Below are 7,363 nucleotides of genomic sequence, written 5' to 3' on the forward strand. Positions count from 1 at the left end.
AAACAAGATTCTCAGTCAGGATGGGGCAGTGGGGATGGAAATTAAGGGAAAGGTGGGAACTGTCACTAGGGAGGGACAGCTAACCCATTCATAAACAGAATATCAATATAATAACAATGCTCCCTATTTCCACAGTGTCTACCTGTCAAAGCTTTTACCAAAATCTCAATTCGTACAGAAGTTCAGTGAAGAGTGTATCCAGTGTGATTATTTGAATTTATAAATGGGAACTAAGCCAGAAAAGTCACATTTCCTGGTAGGTAGGAGTAAGATGGGAGGAGCAGAAAGTAGTGAAGAGCAGAGAGAAAAAAAGCACAGAATAGCCGTGGTCGGCAAACTGCGGCTCGTGAGCCACATGCGGCTCTTTGGCCCCTTGAGTGTGGCTCTTCCACAAAATACCACAGCCTGGGCCAGTCTATTTTAAAGAAGTGGCGTTAGAAGAAGTTTAAATTTAAAAAATTTGGCTCTCAAAGGAAATTTCAATCATTGTACTGTTGATATTTGGCTCTGTTGACTAATGAGTTTGCCGACCACTAGAATAGGGCATCTGTGATTCCACTTTATCCTGACTTTGCCCAACTCTGTCCCAAGGTGGCACATCTGTATTTGTCCCACAGCTGGCCTAGTCATTTTGATCCCTTTTTTGCATGAAGATCTGACATTCCAGGAAGTCCCTGTGATGTTAGAATAACTTTTATTATGCAGGACATTTACAATGAGTTTAATCTATGCAGGAATTAACAAATCAATTGGTGAATAAGGAGTCTTTCCCCACTCATCCCCTCCCCTCCCAGCACAGCACAAGTAGCTTCCCCGCCCCACCCCCTACACACCCCACCCCCCACCCCCAGATCCACGAAGAAAGTCCTCTCAGCCTCAAGCAGCCATACAGGGTCAGGCCAGGAAATCCCAGGCTGAGAAGTACTCAAAGGAAATGCAAGTCGCCTATACACAACTTGAGGTCTTCCACTTTAAATCTGACAATGACTAAGTCAAGCAGAAGTAGAAAATCCTTTAAAACAAGTGCTTATTTTATCCAAATTGTGACTTCTATCATTAAGGCCGACCCTGGAACACCCAGCGCAGCTCCAGAAGCCATGAAGGAAGGAGCAGGAAAACCTAAGCCTTCCTCCCTTCAGGCTGTGACCTTGGCCCGGGCAGCGCCAGGAACCACATTCATTCCACAAGTGTCCACCTGGCCGGCTTCGTTAGGAAATTAAAGTGGTGGGAAGTCAGAGGCCAAACAAAATATAGAAATGTATTTTGGAGCTTCCCAAATATATTCCAAGATTATTCCCTCAGGGCTTAATTTTCCCTCTCAGTCTGTCCTCGCTCTCAGCCCAACCCTGCACTGGTTCTTGGAGGTCAAGGCTATATCTGGTTCCCCTACTGGCTGCTCATCTCCCACTTCAGAAGCTTTTTGGGTGCAACCTTTAGTTACTCAAGGGACACTGGGCCAGGGGGCAGCCTCTGTGTTCTCAGGCCAACACTCATGTCCTGTAGTCACCGTGACTTGAGGGCTAACGGTTAGCTCACTCTGTCACCCATCTGTAGAGAACTGCCTTTATAAGATGACTTCATGGAGTTGATTGAGTCAGAAGCAATACTATTCTGTTCAATTCCATGCTTTTGCTAAAAGTGCTCATCAAATCCTAAAAATTCTAATCCATGCATGTATTTATCACAACATGAACCAAGATATTTGAGTGACCAGCACTTCCCACAGCCAAATCTCTCTACAAGCCACCAACTGCTTGATCCAGAGCTCTTTGCAATGCCTGTTTCACCCAACTGTTTGTAGGTAGAGTGCAATGCCTGTTTCACCTACCTGTTTGTAGGTAGGCCTTAAAACTTACCATCACAGTCACCATGGTTGCTGATGGAAATACGAACGCACCAGAACTCTCTGAGTGTCCTATTAGTCCTGTGACCAAAAAAGCTCTCATCCAAATTGCTCTTTCTAAACATCAAAGTGACAAGAGTGTGATCCAAGGCTACCCTACACACCTCGTGCCTGTTCTAGGTCCCATCTGTTGCCCTAGTCTTTGCTGGATGAGGCCACCCCCTGGTTGATGCTAGGCCCTTTGCCACTTTTTCTACCCTGAGCTGTTCCAAACAAACTCAGGAAGTCTTAGACAAGTGGCAGATGGTGAGGGAGAGAAAGTCTGTAGGTAACACCTCCTGGTTACATAATGCTAAGCACCAAACCTCCTGGAATCAACCAGCCTTGGAAATATCTCCTGGCCTAGCACTTCAGAATAAATAACTATGCAGAAAGAGAGAAAATTATAATTTTTTACTTGATGACCAGTGTACAGTCATATTAGATTAGGGCAGAACTAGATTAAGATACATATCACTCATTCATTCATTCATTCATTCATTCAACTGATTCTTGTGTAATGCCCAGTACCTACAAAGCATTAAGCTAGGCCCAGTAGGTATACACTTTATAAACTTGCCTAGGCCACATCACTTGTGGAAGCTATTAGTGCTGCTCCCTACATCCCGTTCTCCCTTTTCAGTACAAGAAATATTGAATTGTGGCTAAATGGGGTCAGAGCACTAGTCCTGGCAGAGGCAATGTAAGTCACTTCTGGGTCAGATCATGTCATGAAAACAAGATCCTCTAGCTTCCTTTCCAATGCTGCGGGAATCTTGCAAGCACCCGAAATCACACCTCCATCGATTTGGGTCCTTGAGTGACTACAATGAGCAGGACCTACCTGCTGACCACACTGGACACACACCACAGGAAAGAAACTAGACTCAGTACTCAGCCACTGAGATGTGGAGGTTGTTTTGTTACTGCAGAATAACCTAACCTATCTTGCTGATACATTCCTATTTTAAAAGGAGAGGAACCTGCAAAGCGCCCCCCCCTTCTGTTTTCTAAATCAGATTATTCAGAAAAGCAGACTTTGTTTCAAAATTCAAGTGCAGCAGGGACTGAATAAAACCTTGAAATGCGGAGGGTGCTGACAGGATGGACACATTCAAACAACCCTGAAAGAGTAAGAAATGAAAACAGAATGACCTTTCAACAACAGTGAAATCTAACCATTCGTGAGATTCAGCTGAAGAGTTTAAAGGCTATGAAGAAAAGGTCACCTTCTAACAACAGGCCCAGTCACTTACAAAGTAGTGAGCGCCCCAATGAAAGAGGCATTCAAGTAAAGGCTGAATGGCCCTATGCCCCCTCCTCAGAAGTCCAATACTAGTCTTACTCTCTTTCTCACTAGCTACCATTGAACTTAACAAGAATCAGGTCATCATTTCTCTATTACCCTGTAAGCTCCCTGAAGGTGGCTCACTTTTATGTCGCCACACCACACCCCCACTCCTTGGCCCTTATCACAAGGCCCATTATTTATTAGGTGCTTGATAAACATCTGCTAAGTGAATTAAATGAATGCTGAAGCAAGAGCTCTGGAGGCAAAGGTTGGTCTAATAACCTCTAGGGCTGCCCCTACCTAAAGCTAAACACACTACTGCAGACATCTGGGGGCGGGGGAGCCTCCACCTAAAAAAGTCAAAATAAAATAAAAATTGAACAGCAACACGACACTTTATTGTGATTTATTACTACACACAATTTAAAGCCACAGTGAAACCTAACACTGCACTATGTTCATCTTTGTTCCTGGACGTGCATTTACATGTGCAGGTAGCTGTTTTCTCATGCGGAACTGTGTGTGTGAGGTATTTATTTTTTCTATTAAAAAACACACACACACCACACCCTTTGTTTCTATTGCATTGTTACATTCCCTATTACCACCATCACGTGGTTTTCCTTCTTGCAGGAACACAGCACACACCCTGCATTATTGCTGACATAAAAACTGTCAAAATACCTCTATCCTAACAGCATTACAAATCTGATCTTTCTAACACCTTGGCCTTTGTCTCAGCTGGGACTGGGTAACTCACCTACTTCTCCCAGTGATTCCTGCATGCTTAGAGTAGAAGGATAAATGCCAGTGTCACTATATTTTTTTTAAAGTCACCTCTCAAGACAAAACTACCCTGGAGGTGAAGGACAAATCTTTCAAGTTATTTTATTTTTTTAAGGGTTTGGAGGGGGGGTGGAGAATGGTGAAGAGAGAATCTGCCACAGATACTGTGCTGCTGCCACTGCTGCAGAGCAAGCAAGAACACCAGTAACCAGTAGCCTTTAGTCCTCAGCAACCCCTCCTGCCTACAAGACAAACCCCGAGTCCATGTCCATAACCACGCTTATCCCCTGCTGCTTGTGCAGGACGCGGGGACTCTGCCCTCTAGGAGAAAATGCCAATGCCAAGGTGTCCTACTGCGTCTGAAGGTTACGTTTTCATTGAGCTCTCTCAAGATAACCCCAGATCTGGTTAGGTTGCCGTCAAAACAGGACTATCCTTGGAAAGAAAAGAACAGGCCAGAGATTTTGGAAAAGAACCAACAACCTAAAGATAAAATGCAGACTGAGAGCCTAATGGTTCACAGCTTTATAAATGGAAACTTAACTAAAGCTCTGTTTTCTGTTCTTTCTGCTTCCCCAACAGCCTTCCCTTCCACCTCCCAGCAACTTACAGCCGGCAGGGTGATACTGCAAACACTATTACAAGGAAGGGATGGAGGAGAAACATGGTTTCGTAAGAAAGTCACTACATTTGACCGGTGCTCTCATTGAGCACCAGTCCAATTTGTAATCAGCCTTAGGATGATACCTTCTCAACAAACACTATGTCCCACTGGAGCCAAAATATATTACTACAGATAAGAAAGCAAGCATATATCCCAACCCCACATTCAGATGCAACTATGTATTGATTATGTCAACATTCTCATCAAAAGAAACCAGATGTAATTGACACAACCCCACACGCACCCTGCCTGCCCTCAATGACTTCTTCAAAAGGGAGGTTTGAAGTCATTGGCGATTTCTCTCCAGCGGCCCCCACTCATCCTCCTCACGGATAGGAATGGAATGGTGTAATGCAGAAACCACCCCAACGGCCCCGTGCAAAACACTGTTGGCCCAAATGACCCAGGGACACCCAGGCGGCTACCCAGATTATTGGGGGGTGGGGGTTACCTGAATCTGTCACCGAGTCCCTTTCACCCCCTTCCGTCTGATGACATCAAGTGGAAATGGTGCGCGTTTGGGAGGCAAGAGGCTGACAAGCAGGAAGCACAATTGAGTGTGAGCTTTGTTCAGCCTGCAGTGAAATACATGCAGTAGGGGTTAGATACGCGCAGCAGAGAAAGAAATCCAAGCTTCCTCCGGGCCGGCGGCGGAGCGGGTGCACCGAGGCGGCGGGGGAAGGCGGCGGAGGTGTGGAGGGCTGGCGGGCGGCGAGGGGGCGGAACGCTTCTAATTGTCTCTACAGGATAAATAACCACCTCCCCCCCCTACCCCCAACTCATCTGCAGTCTCCCCCGCCCCCAAGTTCTCCTCTGGTGGTAGCGCTTCTGCTACCAACTGTAATCCCTCAAGAACCAAATACGAGAAAGCGGAGGATAACATCTTGGGGCAAATACACACTAGCAAAATCTACTAGGTAAACCCGGTTATATGGGAATGCGGGGCGCGCTATCACCCGCCCAGACACACACACCAGCGCTGCATTCGCGAGCATCCTCCTTCCCTTCACGCCGTCTGCCACCTCATCAAGTCCCTGTCACTGTTTTGCCGATTTCTCTACTCTTCCCAAAACCATGCCACGCTCCCCCCCCACCCACCCGCCCCCACCCTAGGCGGGATCGGGGGGCGCCGCTTCTCAGGCAGAGTCCCACGAGTCCAGCCTGCTTTGTCCTGTCGCTGCCCTTCCAGGAGCAAGCGCCCCAGGCGCATGGGTCGTCGGCACAAAAGACCCCCAACATCTGGCCCATCACAGCGCCCCCTCCTCCCCGGAGGGGCCGTGGGGCCGCAGGGGGCGCGCGAGGGCAACTTCTGCGGGTGGGGAAGCCGCTCAACAAGGGGCTGGCGAGGGGACCTACTCGAGGGTGTGCGGGGTGGGGGCGCAGCTGGGACGCGCGCGGCGCGGGCAGGAGACAGCTCCTTCGGACCGGAGCTCCAGGGGGCATCCGAGGACTCGGCGGAGCCGCCGACAGCGCCATTCCCCTCCCCAACCCCTCCCCAACCCCAGTCGACAGCCCAACTCCGCCAGCGCTCCAAACAGACGCAACTCCAGGGACCACCTCCCGCGTCCCGGGGCCTCCCCCACCGTGCCCCTCGCTCCCTTCCCCGAAACCCCTGCGGCCCCGCCACCTCCATCCACAGGCCAAGAGGTACCCCTCAATGCACCAGGCGGCGGCTCCCCTTTCCCGCTTCCCGCTCCCGGCGAGGCAGACTTGGGGACGCTGACATCCGCGGGGCGCCCCGCTCGCCGCCCCCAACCCCGGAGAGGCAGAGCAGAGGAACAAATCGAAACTCACCGACCTCTCTTGGCGGCGGGCTCGGGCGCTCCCTACAGAGGCGGCGACGGAGGCAGCATTGCCGGGTGGTCCCGGAGCGCCCGCCACCGGCTCCGCCAGACGCGCGGCGCGGGAGCCGGGCGAGCGCAGGGAGCGCGGCGTCGGCGTCTGCAGCCCCAGCTCCCTGCCCCGCCCGGGGGGGAAGCGCCCCACCTGCCCCGCCGCCCTCCGCGCTCCCGGCCGGACTCCGCCGCCTGGCGCTGGGCTGCAGGCGGGAGCTTTCGTGTCACCGCCCAGACCAACGCACCGAGCGGGTGGGGGCGGGAGGCCGGGCTCGGCTCCCCGCGGTACCGCCCTCCCCGGCGGCTCCACCTCCTCCAACCCCTCCCCTCTACTTGTCCGGGAGGTCCGTCCGTCTGTCTGTCTGTCTGTCTGGAATCGCAAACCACCTCCGGGGTGAGGAGCTGCCCACTCTCCCTCGTGCCCTCCCTCGGCCTTGCCCCCTCGGGCCCAACCTCAGCGGGGACCTCGACGTTGTCCTTTCCACGCGTGAATGTGGGACCTAAGTTGGAAGCAGGTGTGAACGGAGGCCGAGCTCCGCTGACAGAAGGGCGGGGCGGGAGGGAGCTGGTAGCCCGCCAGGCCGGCGGGAACCAGTCTGCAGCTCCGGACCGGGGAGGACGAGCGAGGGAGGAGTTGAGATCCTCACGTTAACCGAAACTGCCTGGTTCCGTGTCACCGCAGATGCTTTCTGGCTGACCCTTAAAGTTCACATAGTCCAGCCCGGGCGGGTCCTGCTTTCGTGGACAGAAGGCCTGGATGCATCCCCACCACCTGGCTTCCATTGGATGGGGTAAGAGGAGCGGGGAGGTGCAAGTCCTGAGGAACCTGTGGCCGCGCTAACCACTGGGCATCAGGCCCACCCTAATCTCCACCTTAAAACCGAACTCCTACCGCAGGGACGTGC

General features: G+C 51.5%; 1 protein-coding gene across 4 annotated transcripts in view; it reads right to left on the bottom strand.

Moving 5' to 3' along the window:
* RNF152 (ring finger protein 152) overlaps positions 1 to 6,946 on the bottom strand; it is a 72,431-nt gene extending 65,485 nt beyond the window's left edge. The window contains exon 1 of one of the 4 annotated variants that reach the window (XM_079783652.1): positions 6,912 to 6,946. The gene's annotated coding sequence lies outside the window, so the exon portion shown is untranslated. Of the gene's footprint in view, positions 1 to 5,074; positions 5,175 to 6,417; positions 6,649 to 6,911 lie in introns of those variants that run through there. The other 3 variants (XM_079783650.1, XM_079783649.1, XM_079783651.1) reach the window with 3 other exon arrangements.
* Between the last annotated feature and the right edge of the window lie 417 nt (positions 6,947 to 7,363).

Source organism: Cnephaeus nilssonii, assembly GCF_951640355.1.
Source record: "Cnephaeus nilssonii genome assembly, chromosome: 11".
Lineage (NCBI taxonomy): Eukaryota > Metazoa > Chordata > Mammalia > Chiroptera > Vespertilionidae > Cnephaeus > Cnephaeus nilssonii.